Source organism: Maniola jurtina, chromosome 14 (genome assembly GCF_905333055.1).
Source record: "Maniola jurtina chromosome 14, ilManJurt1.1, whole genome shotgun sequence".
Classification (NCBI taxonomy): domain Eukaryota; kingdom Metazoa; phylum Arthropoda; class Insecta; order Lepidoptera; family Nymphalidae; genus Maniola; species Maniola jurtina.
Window position 1 is genome coordinate 8166511 of NC_060042.1, and position 18593 is coordinate 8185103.

Genomic DNA, 18593 nt, shown 5'->3' on the forward strand with positions numbered 1-18593 from the left:
GTGCTAAACGTGCTCATCACACTAGTTTTAATCTCAACACATTAGACAACGCGACGCTCGCACAGATGAGATTTGGTTGTAGAATGCGCTGTAGTTTAAGGGTTAACTTTATAGCGCAACGTTGTTTACAAGTAATTAGAGCAGAGCTCGGGGCGTACTCTCGTGGACATGGCCGGCTTTAATTGTGTAACATGTGCGGATGTCCGTGTCATGCAATATTAAGTGTTGATACACGAAAAACGGGACAGTGACCGGCATTTTTAACCCCCGACCTAAAAAGAGGAGTGTTACAAGTTTGACGTGTGTATCTGTGTATTTTTCTGTGGCATGGTAGCTCCTAATGAACCGATTTTAGTTTAGTTTTTTTTTGTTTGAAAGGTGGTTTGATCGAGAGTGTTTTTAGCTATAATCCAAGAAAATCGGTTCAGCCGTTTGAAAGTTATCAGCTCAATAAACAGATAACTTAAACAGATTTAATAATTTAGCATTAAGTCTTCACTATATAGCAGTAACAAACGCTTCATGTTATACCTACCTGGCCAGGCTCATTTGGTAAATTGACCCCACAAATACACGTAACTTTCATTTCTTAAGCCGGCTCTACACTCGCACGTGAAGTCGCGCCGTTATTTCACGCCGTAATGTATGCCGCGATCCACGCGTGAACTGTGTCCCTCCACACTCGCAAACCCTTTGTCGCGGACCAAAGACCGACACTGATCGGTGAAAGGCGCGAAGCCCGAACGCGAAGGCGTGAACAACATCTACACTCGTGTTTCGCAGTTTTCGCGGGCTTCGCGGCCGTTCGCGCCGCGAGTGTAGAGCCCACTTTATGAGTTATGGCAGACGTAATTAAAAGTTTATACGACAGAAAAAAGGCGTTTATAAATTTTAGTCCGCATTGCTGTACTTATTTGAGTCGTTGAAAGAGTTGCTATTATTTCAATCTTCTCTGTGGAGTGATCCATCTATGAAGGTTCTAAATATTCTACGGCTATCACTACCACTACCTATTAAACCAATCTGGATAATATTGGCAAATAACTAGTTGGCAAACATATTTTCAGAGACATAAATGTTATGCGTTCTACTGAGGGGAAAAGTTCATAACCGCATAAATCAGGAATTGTAGGTGAAAGAAATTGCCGACAAACCTCTGCCCGGTAGATCTCACTAACTAGTTTTAATATAGCTAGCCATGCTAGTCACTTAGGCCTCTTAATGTTCTATGAAATTGTACAGCACTGTATGATTTAGTAAATTAAAAAAAATAATAGCTAATTCAAGTACACATGTACCTAGTCATGAGGTCAGTAGAAACGGTATAAAATTAAGAGTCAAATGATTTTCATAGTGTAAGCTCGCAGCACATATTTCTGTTAACAAGTAATTAGACTAGTGCTCCAAACAGCGTATTTCCGAGGAGGCTACCGGCTCTAATTGTGTAACACGTGCGATTGTACGAGCCATGCAATATTAAGTTCTGTAACACGAAAAAAAGAAATGAGAAACTGCAACTGGCGTTTTTAAAGCTATTCGAATTGTTTCATGCTGCAAAAAATGGTGGGAAATATTTTTTAGTTTTATGAGTGTTCGGAGTGGTTAAGTAAAATGCTTTTACTTCTGTTGCTCCTCCTTTATTTATGAAGGTATCTAACAGAAGAATAAAACACTTTGAAAGTAACTTAATAAAATTGTAACATCTGAATTGTTTTACTAAAATCATAAATGTTTCAAATCATGAAGTTTGGATGTTTGGATTTTTGTTACTCTTTCTTTCATACAATAAAACCAATTTGGCTAAAATTTGGCTTATACCCTGAATTAATATTATCGTAGGCATCCTCCCTTAATAATATGGACGAGGATATTGGTAAGGATGAACAGCAATTGTTTAAAAAATAGCAATGAATTTTAATTTTTATGCTTCATTCATTGATGATCATTCAAAATGAAACAAATTATGAACCGATGTAACATCTGACTAATTTTAATGTTAAATCATAAGTGATGTTGTTGGAGGTGTGAAACAGGGATCACAGTTTCATTAGAAACTCAAATCATAACGGCTTTTGCTTTACAAAGTTGTAATTATCATGTTTAATAAGGCTCACAAGATAACAAATGTAGGTATGTGAAAAGTACCACTTAATGTCACGGCTTTGCTTATGAAGGTTAGTGAATAACCATATTTTCACTTCTGTGTTAATATGTTCAATTAAAATTCTGTACAATATTTTGCAAAACGGTGGGCAAAAATTAACGCGCTATGTTTGAAGTACCAACTAGCCAATACTCTGGGTTTTTATTCTAGGCCAATACTATCCAAGTTTTCATAGATAGACTACCGTTTAGCTGCATAGTGAACCTAATAAATCATAAAAAACAAACTGTTAGACGAAAAACCAACCGAAAACATACTAAAAAACAGCCGACGCGACGTGTTGACGGATGTTTGTGAAGTTTTTTCTGATAGAAAATACTATTGAAACATTTTTTTTAATTCACTATTAGGCAAGCGCTTGACCACAATCACACCTGATGGAAAGTGATGATGTGGTCTAAGATGGGACGCGTTTACCTAGAAGGTGCCTATTCACGCTTGTTTTAAAGATACCCGGATTGTTATTGGTAGGAAACACAGATCGCGGAAGAGTATTCCAAATCTTAGCCATGCGTATGAGGAATGATTACGCAAAACGTTTCGTGCAAAATGATCAGATCTAAAGCTTTTTTACATCAGAGCAACAAAGTGCGACATTGCGGCATGCTACAAGGCTGCATGGTACAATAATTCAAAACAATATGGCAAGAATTGTCGGTTGACTGTATTTATACTTATTTTTCAATTCTACAGCAAGATGTTGTTTTGGTTTAAAAAATACTGCCCCATACCGCAAAATTACTCATGTTTCCATTTTGTAGTTTGTCGCATGTTGTTGCTCCGACGTAAAACAGTCTTTTACGGCCAGTTTCTTCATGAACAACTAAAGTAATCAGTAAAAGTATTAACTTTTACTTGACCATTACTGGAGTTTAGGTAAATGTGTTTCTTCATTCAAGCAACAGCTAAAGTAAAAGTCAAAGTAGTTGCCATTACATACACGTCGCAGTTTCACCAAAAAGTCGTGGCGAGTTTTTTTTACACATGGCAGCATCGTAATATCACTGTCAATGTGTCAGTGTCAATTAGTATAAAGTGTCAAATATCTCTATGGTGCCAAAGTAGGTACTTACTTTTAAAATAAAAATTCGTTTTTTTCTTACAAACTGATTTAAAACCATTTACAAGTTTAAAATATTTATTTTGATGGAGCTTTTCGGAGACGAAAATGTGGACGTAAACTTGACGTCTAGGTATGTTATCAGCATTTCAATATTAATATTTATACAAGTGTAAATTAAAAATTTATAACACCCCCAACAAGTGAAGGTTACAGTAACTAGAAAAGATCGAAAAGACCTGATAACTTTCAAACGGCTGAACCGATTTTCTTGCATTATAACTAAGAACACTCTCGATCAAGCCACCTTTCAAACAAAAAAAAGTAAATTAAAATCGGTTCATTTGTTTAGGCGCTACGATGCCACAGACAGATACACAGATACACAGACACACAGATACACAGATACACACATACACACGTCAAACTTATAACACCCCTCTTTTTGGGTCGGGGGTTAATAAAAATAATACAATCAGCGTCGTCCTATAAAAAATGATCCTTCCGAATATTAAATCTTTTACGCCGATGCGTTAAATAACTTATAATAAGTTCATCATCTGATGAACTTGAACTTTCACTTGAAGATTTTGAAAACATTTTGATACTTTAATTAAGTACAATCAATAAGTAGTATCAAATAAAATGATAAAACTCGGTGGAACCGTGAAATACTGTTGAAAAAGTAAATATAACCTAAAAATGTTGACAAATGACAAGTACTGTAGCTTTTACAGCAGCCTATTGAGCAGTAAAAGTTAAAGGTAAAAGCAATAGTAAAGGCAACAGATTACACTGTGAAGAAACAAATTTGACCGTTACTTTTACTTTAAGCCATTACTTTGGCTGTTGCTTGCAATGAAGAAACTGGCCGTAAAACGGCCAGTTTCTTCATGAACAACTAAAGTAATCAGTAAAAGTATTAACTTTTACTTGACCATTACTGGAGTTTAGGTAAATGTGTTTCTTCATTCAAGCAACAGCTAAAGTAAAAGTCAAAGTAGTTGCCATTACATACACGTCGCAGTTTCACCAAAAAGTCGTGGCGAGTTTTTTTTACACATGGCAGCATCGTAATATCACTGTCAATGTGTCAGTGTCAATTAGTATAAAGTGTCAAATATCTCTATGGTGCCAAAGTAGGTACTTACTTTTAAAATAAAAATTCGTTTTTTTCTTACAAACTGATTTAAAACCATTTACAAGTTTAAAATATTTATTTTGATGGAGCTTTTCGGAGACGAAAATGTGGACGTAAACTTGACGTCTAGGTATGTTATCAGCATTTCAATATTAATATTTATACAAGTGTAAATTAAAAATTTATAACACCCCCAACAAGTGAAGGTTACAGTAACTAGAAAAGATCGAAAAGACCTGATAACTTTCAAACGGCTGAACCGATTTTCTTGCATTATAACTAAGAACACTCTCGATCAAGCCACCTTTCAAACAAAAAAAAGTAAATTAAAATCGGTTCATTTGTTTAGGCGCTACGATGCCACAGACAGATACACAGATACACAGACACACAGATACACAGATACACACATACACACGTCAAACTTATAACACCCCTCTTTTTGGGTCGGGGGTTAATAAAAATAATACAATCAGCGTCGTCCTATAAAAAATGATCCTTCCGAATATTAAATCTTTTACGCCGATGCGTTAAATAACTTATAATAAGTTCATCATCTGATGAACTTGAACTTTCACTTGAAGATTTTGAAAACATTTTGATACTTTAATTAAGTACAATCAATAAGTAGTATCAAATAAAATGATAAAACTCGGTGGAACCGTGAAATACTGTTGAAAAAGTAAATATAACCTAAAAATGTTGACAAATGACAAGTACTGTAGCTTTTACAGCAGCCTATTGAGCAGTAAAAGTTAAAGGTAAAAGCAATAGTAAAGGCAACAGATTACACTGTGAAGAAACAAATTTGACCGTTACTTTTACTTTAAGCCATTACTTTGGCTGTTGCTTGCAATGAAGAAACTGGCCGAACACTCGTTGCACATAGCCTCGAGTGTGAAAGCATTATTTTTTAAGCAAGATAGGCTTCTTAGCGACAATTATACTGATTATACTCGATGGAAAGCATTAATGAGCACTACGTTGGAGCGCGCTTACCTAGAAAGTGTCAACTTTGGTGTCAACAAATATAAGTTCGAACTTAAATGTTTCATCCTATACTGCAAGTAAAACTATGATGGCGATAGCACTAATATCTCAATCTTTTAATTTATTTCAGTTAATAGTTTGTATACTTATGTGGATTTACCATCGTACAAATATACGACAATTTTTTGATCATTTGGATTCGTTTAAATATTCAGAATTAAGAAGCTGTCAAGCGGATTATGAACGATTTACGTCTATAATTGGATTTAGATAATGGAATATCGACAACATGTTTTCGCCTCCAACGGTAGGGATTTTTTCCTCAGATAAGATTATTTTATTAAAAGTGATTTTTTTATATAAAAAAGTATAACTAAATCATGCGTGCGATGTATAAAAAAGTTTTAACGAGGTCCACATGAAAATAGACCTCGTTATTTTCCAGTTTGCTAAGAAATGTCGAATTGAAAAAGTCTTCAGTCCTTTTGTAAATAAAATATTATTTACACTATCAATTACTTTTACGTAAATCACAATAATAGTATATGTTCAATATTATAGTTTTATGTATAATATTATGAGTTAAAGAATTTTATGTCTAACAGCCTCAAGTAGATACGTACCTACCTATCATGTACTGAAACGCGCTACATCTACTAAGATTTGGTTATAGCTAGTAACCGACAGGTCGAGATGACAATCAGGGTGGAAACCCTCCGCACACCCGCACAGCCCGGTGCGGGTTAGCGCAGATGAAGTGCGGGTGTGCGGGGCGTATCCCGCCTCATACCTCGATTGCCAACTCGACCTGTCGCATACTATAATATACTATCGAATCATAGAGTCTATCGACTCATTACGACCCGGCAGAAAACTCCATCTACAAATAAAACTTTAATCGATTAATAGAGTTTAACCCGCAAATAAATCGAAATATAAAATGACGCATAATTTTTTTATAGTAGTAAATAAAATGAAAGAGCGTTGATGTGATGTGTCACAAAAATGCAACCCGCGACGCATAATATAAAATTCATTGGTGGTCACTATATTCGAGGACTTTGCGCACGCTTTATCAATTAACGTCCCAACGTAAAACGATTTCAATTATATAATCTTTTAAATATCCTGAACAGTGAAAAGTTTAATCAATAGGATAGCCTCTGTATCGATACAAAACAAAATTAGAGAAGTGAGTTATTCGGGACCTAATACTTTTGCTTGCGTCTGAAAGCTCCCCAGGAAAGGATGTTAAGGAAGCTACTGCTTAAGAATGTCCTTTCCTGGGACGTAAGCTCGGTTAAATGGGTGGGCCCTGAAAACCTAGCAAACAGATAGACAGACGTCTGTCTGTTTGCTAAATCATCGACGTCGTTTCGCATCTATAATATTGGTATGGATATACGGATTAAGTCCTTAATGTCAGTCTAGGAGTGACAACTAAAGGTTTCAACAAATGAAATGCACATACATAGTAAAAGTCTTTTATTAAATGCAGTAACAAATGACTTCAAGTTTAAAAACCCCTCTTACATTTCAAAGTTGTTTAAGATAACAAATAACATGTATCCGTAATCTTTTAGCACAAAATCGCATTCCCAACGGTCAACTCTTCCACTAATGGAAGTAAAAAACTACAAACAGGTGGTCATTTTGTCAATAAAACATGTGGACAGCCTTGGAACTTGGTACCGTTTAATTCCGCTAAAAGCGTCCATCGCATTGTGGGAGCGATTCGAGACTTTCTCGCATTCACTGCGCTCCTGGTAATGTCACAGGTGATTGCTAACGAGGAGTGAACCAAATCGTATGACCAGCCCGAGCAAAACCGTGGCTTTTTCGTCGACGAATATTGCAGAAGCCGTAAGAGAGATATGTCGCACAGTTTGTGCTTGGGCTCCAAGGTAATAGGTGTAGGTTATATATACCTATATGAATCTCCAGTATTACATTTCGCTTTTCCTAGAATTTTATTAGAAAATTTACGGATGGTAAAAGCTGAACTGATCTTGATGACTTTTTGAATGGAGATACATAGATACATAGGAGACTTAGTTTGTATCCAGGAGACGAACATCAGGATACTTTTACATTAGGAAAACAAAAGTTTCCTACGGGATTTAAAAATCAAAATCGATGAACTTGAAGTCTTGAGCAAATGCTAATTTTATCATTTTGACGGGAGTTGATCTATAACTTTCCCTACTGCATTCCCAGTTTGTAATAATGAGTGCTTAAATATGTACCTATTATATGCCCCATAATCCCAGGTGGTTTCTAACGAGGAATGATATGGAACGCCCTTTCGGCATCAGTTTTCCCTTCCACCCATGGGTACCTTCAAGTCAAAAGTGAATAGGCATCTTCTAGGCAAGCTCGCTCCATCTTAGGCTGCATCATCACTAGTTAGCAGGTCTGATTGCAGCCAAGCACTAGTCTATATAATTAAAAAAAAAGAAAAAAGATCTGAAATCTAAATCGACTGTGCTTGTATGAAATTCGGCTTTTGAAGGCGGATAACTATATACTACTAGACTTGGATGAAATAGGATTAGGTCTACTAAATACGACCTAGGGTGTGATCATTGATGTAGGGGGAACCTATCTCTGTGTGGATGGTGCATGTTTGAGTGTAACCGTTGTACTGCGAAGACAGTTAGTTGAATTGATAAATATCGAGAATTTAATTACGTCACGCCGTGTTTGTATTTACCTACTATGGTGTGGAGTTTAAAACAATTAGTTTGGATGCGACCTGGCAAATACCGTACTAAGGTTCAATGCACATACTAATCAAGCTGGGAGAGACGTGTTCATTAACGTTTACTTAGACGAAAGGTATCTAAAGCTTAGCTTAGCTACAGTTTGAGAAACATACAGCTAGGCATAGCATCTTTAGAGCATACTTTGGCTTTGCTCAAGACACAGTTAAAACGAGATGGATTTATATCAGAGTCATATCTCCATCTCGTTTTAACTTTGAGTAAAATCTAGGCAAAGTTAAAGTACGTTCTATTAGATCTCAGCCTGAGACTATGCACTTTTGAATTGAAAGGTATCCTGCCCCTATCTTTTTTCGTGCATACTATGCAAAACTAATTCGAGACCTCGTAGCCCTAAATCTACAATCTCACTTCGATGAAGCCTTTGCTTGAGCCGTTTCAATCGCAGGCCACACTCTCTATTTTTCAATTGCATATGTACTCCTTTTTGGACTCTTGGCAAAAAAAACAGGCAATAAATAAATACAACGAGGCAAGTTTAAGGGCGCCGTCCATAATCTGGCCCTAGTCGTCTAGTCGACGGTCTAGATTCTGTATGAGATGTAACCAGCAAGGACGGCCTCCTCCTAAGGTCAACCAACTGTATGGTAGCTAAACTTTGACATTCAAGTCTCAGTTTTAAATAAGGATTACGGTAAATGGAAACAATTAATTTGGCAGCATTAATCAAGTTAAGAAATACACAGCAGATACATTAGTCGCGATGGTCGGTAAAGAGGTAGAAACTAATTAAATTCACGATTGTACTCACGCCGACGCGGCATTTAAAACGATTAGTTAGGGTGCGACCAGGCGAATAGCGCGCCAAGGTTCAGTACACACTAATCAAATTGTGATAGACGTGTTTATTAAAGGCTGTGGAAACGTAGCTGAAGATAAGCATACCCAACTTCACATACACACGTTTATGTAAATAATGTAACAGTTTTACTTAGCTTCATCTAGCTAGCAAGATTCGACAGCATCAGGTGCATTGAACAATGACGCCAACAAACAGCACTAACATGACTACTAGTCATCCTTCTTAGCACGTACTATGTCACATTCCCAATTGTTGTGATTGGTTGGATTTATGGTATTCTAACTGCACTGTGCATTTTAGCCTATAGCGAAACAATGTCAGCCAGTGTCAGAGGCGATTGCGGTTGACCGACTTATCATGCATTTTTACAGAGCGTCCAATGTTGCTGACGGCACTCATATTTTCATTATTGAAAAATGTGTTTTTGCAAATCTTATGGTCATTATAGTTTGTAGCTGTATTTTGAAACTTTAATTATTTAAAGAGATTTACATTGCCTAACGAACTGAATCATTGGTAAATAGCAAACGATTAAAACTAACACGTTTAGAGAACTTGGCAACAACTTCAGAATGTCATCAAGCTAAGAGCAATTAATATAATTGTTGTTATTATTCCATGATAGAAGCAAATAGTTTAGTGAGAATAACTCAAGCATTTTAAAATAATGCTCGGACGAAGTCACAACCCTTTTATAGACAAACAAGTACAAAAAATCTGTGTCTACTAACTACGAACTACAATACAAAAGATTCCTGTAAAACATTAACTACAATTTCCGAGCGAAGTACCAAGTTATTTCTTTGTACAAAAGAGCGAAGCATTTAAACGATTCGCATAAGTAGTCTTTAATTTAATTATCTTCGTAATAGGCAACATTGGAAAGGCGTATGCGGAGAGCATCCAAACGAGGAAAAGTGGGGGAAAAACAATTAAAGGAAACTTTCAAAACGACCACATTTTCTCTTTATTATTATCCTTGCTCTGTATTTGACGACGTTTCTGGCTTTCTAAATCCTTCGTAAGGATTTTGAAAATTACAAATCTTTGCAACTGTGCATCATAGAGTCAACATCTTAGGATACTTCTGTGTTGAATTGAAACGAGCATAATGTTGTTAAAGGGTGTGTGGTGGTGGTGTTGTAGCGGAAGGCGGGCGGTGGATAATGCATATACCTGCTATACGTTTTACGATACAGATTTAGCTGGTATAGCGGATTATACCAAAATAAGCTTATTTTTCTTAGTGTTTTATAGACTTCGGTAAAGAATCATTTACTTTTTGCCGGTCCAATACATTCTTACAACAAAACTTTGGCAATTTTACTGTTGCTCATCTAAGATCAATGGACTATCCCAACTATGGAGCTCCAAACGTACAAACGTTTGAGATGAAAGTGTCATAAGTTAAACATTTAGTGGTTTTAAAAATGTAAACCAAAGTTTTTTTTTAGAATTCTTTATTCCACACACAAACATACACATGTACAGAGCACACAGAAGAAATTATACATGAGGGTGCAAAGGCGGCTTTATTGCTAAAGCAATAACAAGCAACTTTTGGTGAAAGGATTAAAAGGCCAAAGTTGCACAAATTACAGAAAAATTGGACTTTTACTAGTAGCGTTTACATCATTACAAACTGTACGCAAAGCAAACTATTACAGTATTACCAAATTATCAAATACAGCGGTAGAGGCGTATATTTATGCAAGCCAAACGAGGGTCCAATATTGCGTTAGGTCAGACAAATTGGGATCAGCCAGTGAATATATTACGAGCCCAGCCATCGGTTTGTTAATCGTCCCCGGTTATTTATGACCGCTTTAACTGTTTATCTGGGGGCGCGGATGATGCAACTTGTGACGGCAATGTTGCAGCTTTTTATGTGATTTTGCGCCCCAGGCTGTCTATTAAACGTATGCGATACTGTGCAAGTGCATGCAAATATATAGCACTGTAAACAAAAACCAATTGAGCTTTGCGATTTTTCGTATGATCATAAGTGCGTACATGCTGTATGTGTTAAGTAGGTACATACTTAGTACCCTCAATACTTTAAATGGATATCCAATTGTAGGTTTCGAAATCCCTACGTAGGATCTAAACTCCAGTGTTACCATATAATACTTTATAGTACCTACCTTACAGAAAAGCTCTACAAAGATGTTTTAATAAATAGCGACTTGATATACGACGTAATAAAATGCAATTCAGCTCGCACAGCACTGCGGCCTAAAAGTTAAGTAACGCCTCTCTTTCTATCGCGCATAATCTTATCTCCTATCTCGGTTTCTCTTAACAGGGCTCTCTCCGTCACTTACTCCATACAATCGTAGTTCCAATTTCATTTGAATATTAAGCAACCTAAGTCCATCAAATTTTGCAGACATATTCTAGAAACTAAGAGAACCTTCACCTGTGGTGTTTTAGATTTTTCTAAAAATATGTAGTTTCTAAATTACAGCAGTTCAAAGATTTGTATGTGAATTTTTAAGACCGCGTAACTTTGAAACCGAATATTTTAACAGAAATTTGGAAAACCACAGGCATAGATACTAGTTTCTAGAATATGTCTGCAAAATTTCATGGACTTTGGTTGCTTAATATTCAAATGAAATTGGAACTACGTTTGTATGGAGCGAGTGACGGAGAGACCCCTCTTAATATGAGATGACTTAGTTACTTATTTCGCGGGAGCCGTCAAAGGAGCGCCGCTGCGTCTTAGGTATATTTTAGGAACGAAGTCGCGGGCATCAGCTAGTAAAATATAAATGTGACTAAATGAATAATTGTAACCGGCAATATTAAGTTAGACAGTAACAGTATCCTGACTATGATACTAATTGAATAATCCTCTTTAAACCTGAGCTAACAAGCTATTAGAACTGACAGCATGAAATTGCAGAGATTTTAGTGTGAGGTTTTGTTCCATTTAGGTCCATTACCTTTAGAATATACTTACGTAACCCTTTTATAATGCTTCAGCTTTCCATATTTATTTAAGTACTCCTAATTTATTCGAAACAGTCAATGTCTCTTTGTTTACTTTTTACCAACGCGTCCTTGAGGATAAGCAATTTCATGAATATTCAGTACGCGATATACTCAAGCAATCCTTTTCGTCAATTTTTTTTATACGAAGAGGGTGCATGCGAAAATTCTGAGGGACAAACGTTTCAGTAATGTACTCAGTTTATTATCGCCAATTTATGTGTATACAATCCACTATTAAACAAGTAGAGCTATGAGACCAGACATCTGAATCAAGACTACTTGACAATTACAAGGATTCCTCTGCTGAGAGGCTTCGGCCGTGGCTAGTTACCACCCCACCGGCAAAGACCGACGACAACCAACCCCATAATAATTGTTGCAAAATTGAGCCTACTATGTTAATTTTTATTTATTTATTTTAGATAGATTTATATACCTACCTATACATTTCATTTAGCTACGAAAATATTTACCTTACATTTATTGATAACCTTTTATGTTACACTAGACTCTAGAGGATGCCCGCGGCTTCGCCCGCGTGGAGTTCGGTTTTTTAAAATCCCATAGGAACTCTTTGATTTTCCGAGAATAAAAGTAGCCTATGTCCTTCCCCGGGATGTATCCCAAGTCTGTACCAAATTTCATTAAAATCGGTTCAGCGATTGGGCCGTGAAAACGTAGCAGACAGACGGACACACTTTCCCATTTATAATATTAGTATGGATTGTATTACACAAGAGATTTACTTACTGACTTTCTTCTTGACTGAAATCTACGCTTCCTTAAATGAAACTTTTGAAGAGGCTTGCTTTCTAACAAAATTTAATTTACGCGAAGTTATTTCGTCTCACATAATATTACCTATGTACCTATATGTAGAAGAGATGTACCTACCGTACCTACTCTTCAAGTGCAACTTTTGAAAGGATATTTTTAACTTAGAAATCTTATTAACAAGCAACGAATTTTCAGATACAACAAACCGTTAATGTTCTCGTAATTTGCAGTAATTTGTACTGCAAGCTTCAGCGAGGCCAAGATAGAAAGTGTAACATAAAACATTTATCACAAATGATACTTTATTACAGAGCATCTTGGCTTCCTCTGGCCATAGTTTTAAAGGGTACTTAAACAGTCCATAAATCAATGCGATATGTCGGAGAAATGCCCTGTTTCATCGCGGCTTAGTCGCCGTGAAATATTACCCGATTATACTTACTTGGTGGCGAGAAAATAGGACTAGAAATACAAGGAACAAGGTATTTTTTGACTACCAGTCACCGTACCAGTCTCCTTCTCACAAATATTTTCCTTCATTTTCTGGTCTCCCGATAATAACGTCTAATGATACCTACTGAGTGAGCTATTTTGCTTTTTTGAGCTGAGTAAGATAATAAAATCTTTGACTCCTTTCCTACTAATCCATACTTTAATGTTATTTAAATGGGAAAGTGTGTTTATTTGTTGGTTTGTCTTTCAATCATCCTACAATTGAGCAGCGGATCGATGGTTGATTTTATGGTTATGGTGGTATCAAAGACCTGAAGAGTAACATATTATAGGCTACTTTTTATCTCGAGAAATCAAAGAATACCCATAGAATTTAAAAAAAAACTTTAATCCACGTGGACGAAGTAGCAGGATTCATATAATTTGAAATAAATCCATAAAATTGTCGTACCTTGTAAATTGAAGTACCCATTTGTCCTAAAAAATGTCAATAAAGACCCTGAAAAGCGAAGCGTTAAAAAACTTTTAGGTCCATTAGTTCTCGGTGAAATATACAATTTAAACCGCTTAGCCGTTTAGAACGCTAGCCAAAGCAGTCTGTCCCAATCAAAGTGGATTAAAAAAAAACTATTACGTGGACATTCAAAGTAAATTGCTTTTTTGTTCTACAAGGGTACTGCGTTGACTTTTAATTAAAGCCCCTTGCCAATCTCCATTATGCACGAGATTTTTAACAGCTCCATGCATATACTTATACCTATGTAGGTATGTAGATTGTAGATCCATTCTGTCCCCGCTTTATCCGATTCAAAATTTACTGCGTATCGATTCAATTTGGCGAAACTATTGACAATTTATAAGGTTGAAAAGTTTGTTTGAATTTTTGTGAACACAATTTATATACAGCAAAACTGAATGAATGAAGGTTTATTTGAAAATTTGGAAACTCTCCAACACAAAAAATTTAAGATTTCAGTAGACTATTGATGGATCAAAGCTGTGCTAGATAAATCCATAGATGGGGTTGACCAAATGGTCCATTACCTGATTAAGAACTGCAAAAGTGAAATAGATAAAAAAACAATGGAGGAAATTCGGGCCCACAAAAAGTTGTAGAGCCAATGATGAAAATTCAATAAATACCATACAAACACAGTAATTTATAACTGGTTTTACAGTGTCGATTTCTATACAAATTGCAGGCCCCATAATGCGTTTGCCGGCAACTCACACTCAAAAGGAATGAAGAATATTTTTTGATTGCGCATACAATCAATTGACTCTAATGAAGTATGTATTCGTAATCATAATCTATTTATACGGTGGGAACTCGTTTATAACGGCCCGAAGACCCTGAGGTAGGTTGACACGACCGAAGTAAACATAATTAAAATTTTCAAAAACTCTACGGGTGCCCCAAACTTCATTAGAATATTAATTGGGATGGAGAATTAATTATTTCATTATTATAATTTTGAGTTAATTCAATGAAGATGGCTACGTCTTTCGTTTAATTTAATCCATTGTAAAATGTTGTAAACAAGATATACTTACTTATTAGAGTGAAAAAAATGACAAAATATACTGTTCGAAAGTTTTCATTTTTCTATTGGACTAAAATATTTTCCGGGATAAAAAGTAGCCTTTTTGTTCGTCTCCGAAATTCAAAACAAGTATATGCCGTGTGTCAAGATCGGCTTAGCTAACTACTCGTATGTAATACCTTGGATAACTTTTGCATTCACTGTACCTATTAGATGTTGAAGTATGAATCTTAGGTACCCACAATAAAGATCTAAATAAATCTAGATTTAAGGAAGATTATTGGATTATACCCCCATAAAATGGTATCGTAAGATTTATCCGCAACATTGCTTTTGCGGCCTCCGAAATAAAACCGCTGTGATAAACAATACCCCGCCGAAATCGAGATTCGGGATGATCGTAACTTCCAATCGATTTTGAAACCCAGCCATGTTTTTCTCGAAAACCGTGAATTTGTGGTTAGATCATTTAAAAAAAAAAAAAATTTAAAAAGTAAGATAAAGTAAGATATGCCAAGTGGGGTATCATATGAAAGGGCTTTGCCTTTAAATTCTAAAATAGGTATTTATTTATTTTTATGCATAATAGTGTCTGATTTATCGTGCAGACTCGGTGCGCGAGTCCGACTCGCTCTTGGCCGGTTTTATATTATTATCTTGGTCAAACCGACTGCCTTAATCAAAGTCCTCTAAAACTTTAAAATTTTATTTATGTAAGTCATTATCATTACTATCATGATCGACTCATTACCGGATCACGATTGAGCACGGGTCTCCATTCAGAATGAGAAGAGTTTTGGTCATAGTCGACCACGCTGGCCAAGTGCGAAATGGCAAACTTCACACACTTTTGTGGAGAACTCTCACAGGCATGCAAGTTTTCCTTCACCGTTAAATCGAGTGATATTTAACTGCTTAACATGCATTATAACTATTAAACGCGAGAAAAGCAAGATTTATGCTGGTAAAGTTATTAAAAAAATATTTTCGGACAGTTTACGACAAGATTTCTTCTTGAAAAAATCTTTATCATCATAGAAAAATTAGGCACAGAAGAGATTGCAAGATACACTCTAAAAAAATGGTAAATTTAAGAACAAATAAGTAAATGCATATTCTTAAATGTTCACATTCAATCCATTGAAACAAAAATTCAATATTGTTATCTGTAGGAAGCCCTGATACTTTCCAGTCTCGCAAGTAAATTGAGCATTGCGGAAAATGCCTCAGTAATTTAAGCTATATCTACTCTAAATTTACTACGTAAGCCGCCAAGAAATTTAATCTCGAAATTATTTTTTCCCATCTCTCTCAGATACTGAGGCGTTTTCAATTATAAATAAAATTAGTGATAGCGCCTCGTTTTATTGTTTTCCCACTGCTCTTGTTTACGATGAACCATTTTAAATTAATTGAAAAAATATTACTTACAAGAAAAAAAGAATGGAAATATTACATAGAATAAGATTTATTTGATGAAGGTTAATGCAAGGTTCAATAATATTACTTCTGATATGATTTGATGACAGTTTGTGTATTGTGGAACTCCCAGAAGTACCTATTCCTAATACCTCAGCGGTCAATTATTCTAATGATTGCTATGATTCCGTTTGATTTGTTGTGGCCCAAAAAATAAGAATTTTCTATTAGGTGTTTGCTGGATATAATTATTTGTGTTATGAGTAGGTATTAAGGAAGCTTTAATATAAAACAGAAGAACACCTAGACAGTAGACACGATTACAATTTATTCACTTTAAATAAAATAATTTGAGTAAATTTTAACAATTAAAGTTTCGAGACTTGTATCAAAAATGTAGCAAGGAGGAAAAAAAACATTAAATAAAAATAAGTACTTAAATTTTTCTAAATAAATCAATAGACATTTAAATCTTTTTTAATTATCAATTGACGCAAATAAAATCCAGGCACAAAGCGATCGTCAATGAAGCGATAATTTCACTTAAAGCTAGGTATTTTATAAAACCGTTTACGAACGAACAAATGAATGATTTCATAGTCACGTTTTTAAAAACACCACCCTCCGTATTCCGGAAGGGATTGATGATTTTATTAATGTTCACAATGCGCAACTGATTGGAATGAGAACGTATATAAAAAGTAATTGGATGATTTTGACGTGCAAATGAAATTCCGATTAATTTCTGGTCAAGCTGTAACGTTTTATTTAACACATCAATGAGATCAAAGAGTGGGTGATGACTGATGACTCTTTGAACGTTTATAATAAATAGGTACTTAGCCTTAAAAGGCAAACAATATTCATAACTTTTTTTTCACCGTTTATCGTTTTTATGCTTATTGTCATTTTACGGCAGGAATATGTGCAGTTTAACAAGCAAGATCCGTAGCTATGAAAGTTTTAGTTAAGTCTTGTAGGTAATTATCCTAGCAAACTCGCGCCAAACTTCGCACGGATGGTTTTGCCAATGAAATATGATAAAAAATTTAGAGTTTAATATAAATATAAAATCAGCCTGTTTGCGCCCACAGCTGGACATATGCCTTCCTCGCCCACCAACTTCCCAATACCTTCTCAAGATCGTCAGTCTAGCGAGTTGGAGGTCGTCCCACACTATGCTGGCTGCTAGGTACGCGGTTTCAACTCCAAAACACAACTGCCCCAGCGGCCATCAGTTCTGCATCATGGCCTCAGCAAAACATAATATCATTATCAAAACTAATTTTCATCTCGCTTGGAAAGCAAGTGTTTGCTTTCTTGTAATATGATACATAGGTACATTTTTCAGTTTCTTCCTTAACGAACGCTGCGATAGCAGCTTATTATAAAAGGGTACAAAGTACTACAAAGTAACGAAACCCGGCAACTAATTAAGTCGCAAGAGCTTTGTTTATCTATGTTTCACTTAAAGAAACTTCGTTGCCTGAAGCTGTAATACAGCTACGAGATAACCTGCAATACGCCCAATGCAGCCGAAATTATTATCTAATTTTTTTATACTTGGGCAAAATTCAAATTTTAACAGTAGGTAAGTTCCTTCTATAACGAAGATACTGGGAAGATAAAGGCGTTTTGGAAATTCCATCCGTACCGGGGTTAAATAGGGGATAAACATTTGTATGATAGTCTGTAATTTTTCAAGTTATATCCATCAATATTGGTACCTATTTAAACATTCGGCTAATACTCAATAAATAGGTTTTATAGGGTAAGTAATAAAAGAAACCCGTGTAAGTGGATAAACACTGTATTAAATAGAAAAAACAACCTATTATTGACTACGAGAACAATTTACGCGGCTCCGCTGTCCTGCGCACAGGCACGAGCGACCAGGACGGACTGAAGGGGTGAGCGCCTAGCTACTAGAGGGGTGTGAGGGAAGAGGGGGCTGCATAACGAACCGGCGCTCGCCGCATACGACAGGGGCGTGAAGCGGGGTTCGACCTGGGTACTATATCCTCTCCCTCCAAGCCAGCAGAAGATTCTGGAGCTGGCTTGGGACTAGCTGTTTTCCGGGGCCTACCCTTCTTTCGGGCATGAGTAATGGCCCCACAATCTCCTGTATACGGGGTCAGGAGGCTGGCATGATACTTGCCCCTAGGCGTGCCCTCACCATCGACCACCTCATACGTGGTGGGGGAGATAACCCTACTAACCCGATACGGGCCCTCCCGTCGGGGAGCAAACTTGGAAGTAAAACCTTTCACCGCCTGACTAGCACGATGACTTTCCAGTAGAACGAGGTCACCCTCTTTGTAGGTTGGCCCTGGACGGCGGGCTTTATCCGCGGACTCCTTCCGAAGATCTTGTTGCCGTTCGACTCGCCACTTCACTTCCTGTAGGCGCTCTACGAAGTCCCTCAGGTACGGCGTGATTTGTGGTACGTAGTTCTCCTGCTCT

General features: G+C 36.4%; 1 protein-coding gene across 4 annotated transcripts in view; it reads right to left on the reverse strand.

The window, feature by feature from the left end:
* Nucleotides 1–18593, reverse strand: part of LOC123872016 — a 303144-nt gene that overhangs the window by 165165 nt on the left and 119386 nt on the right. The window lies entirely within an intron of this gene.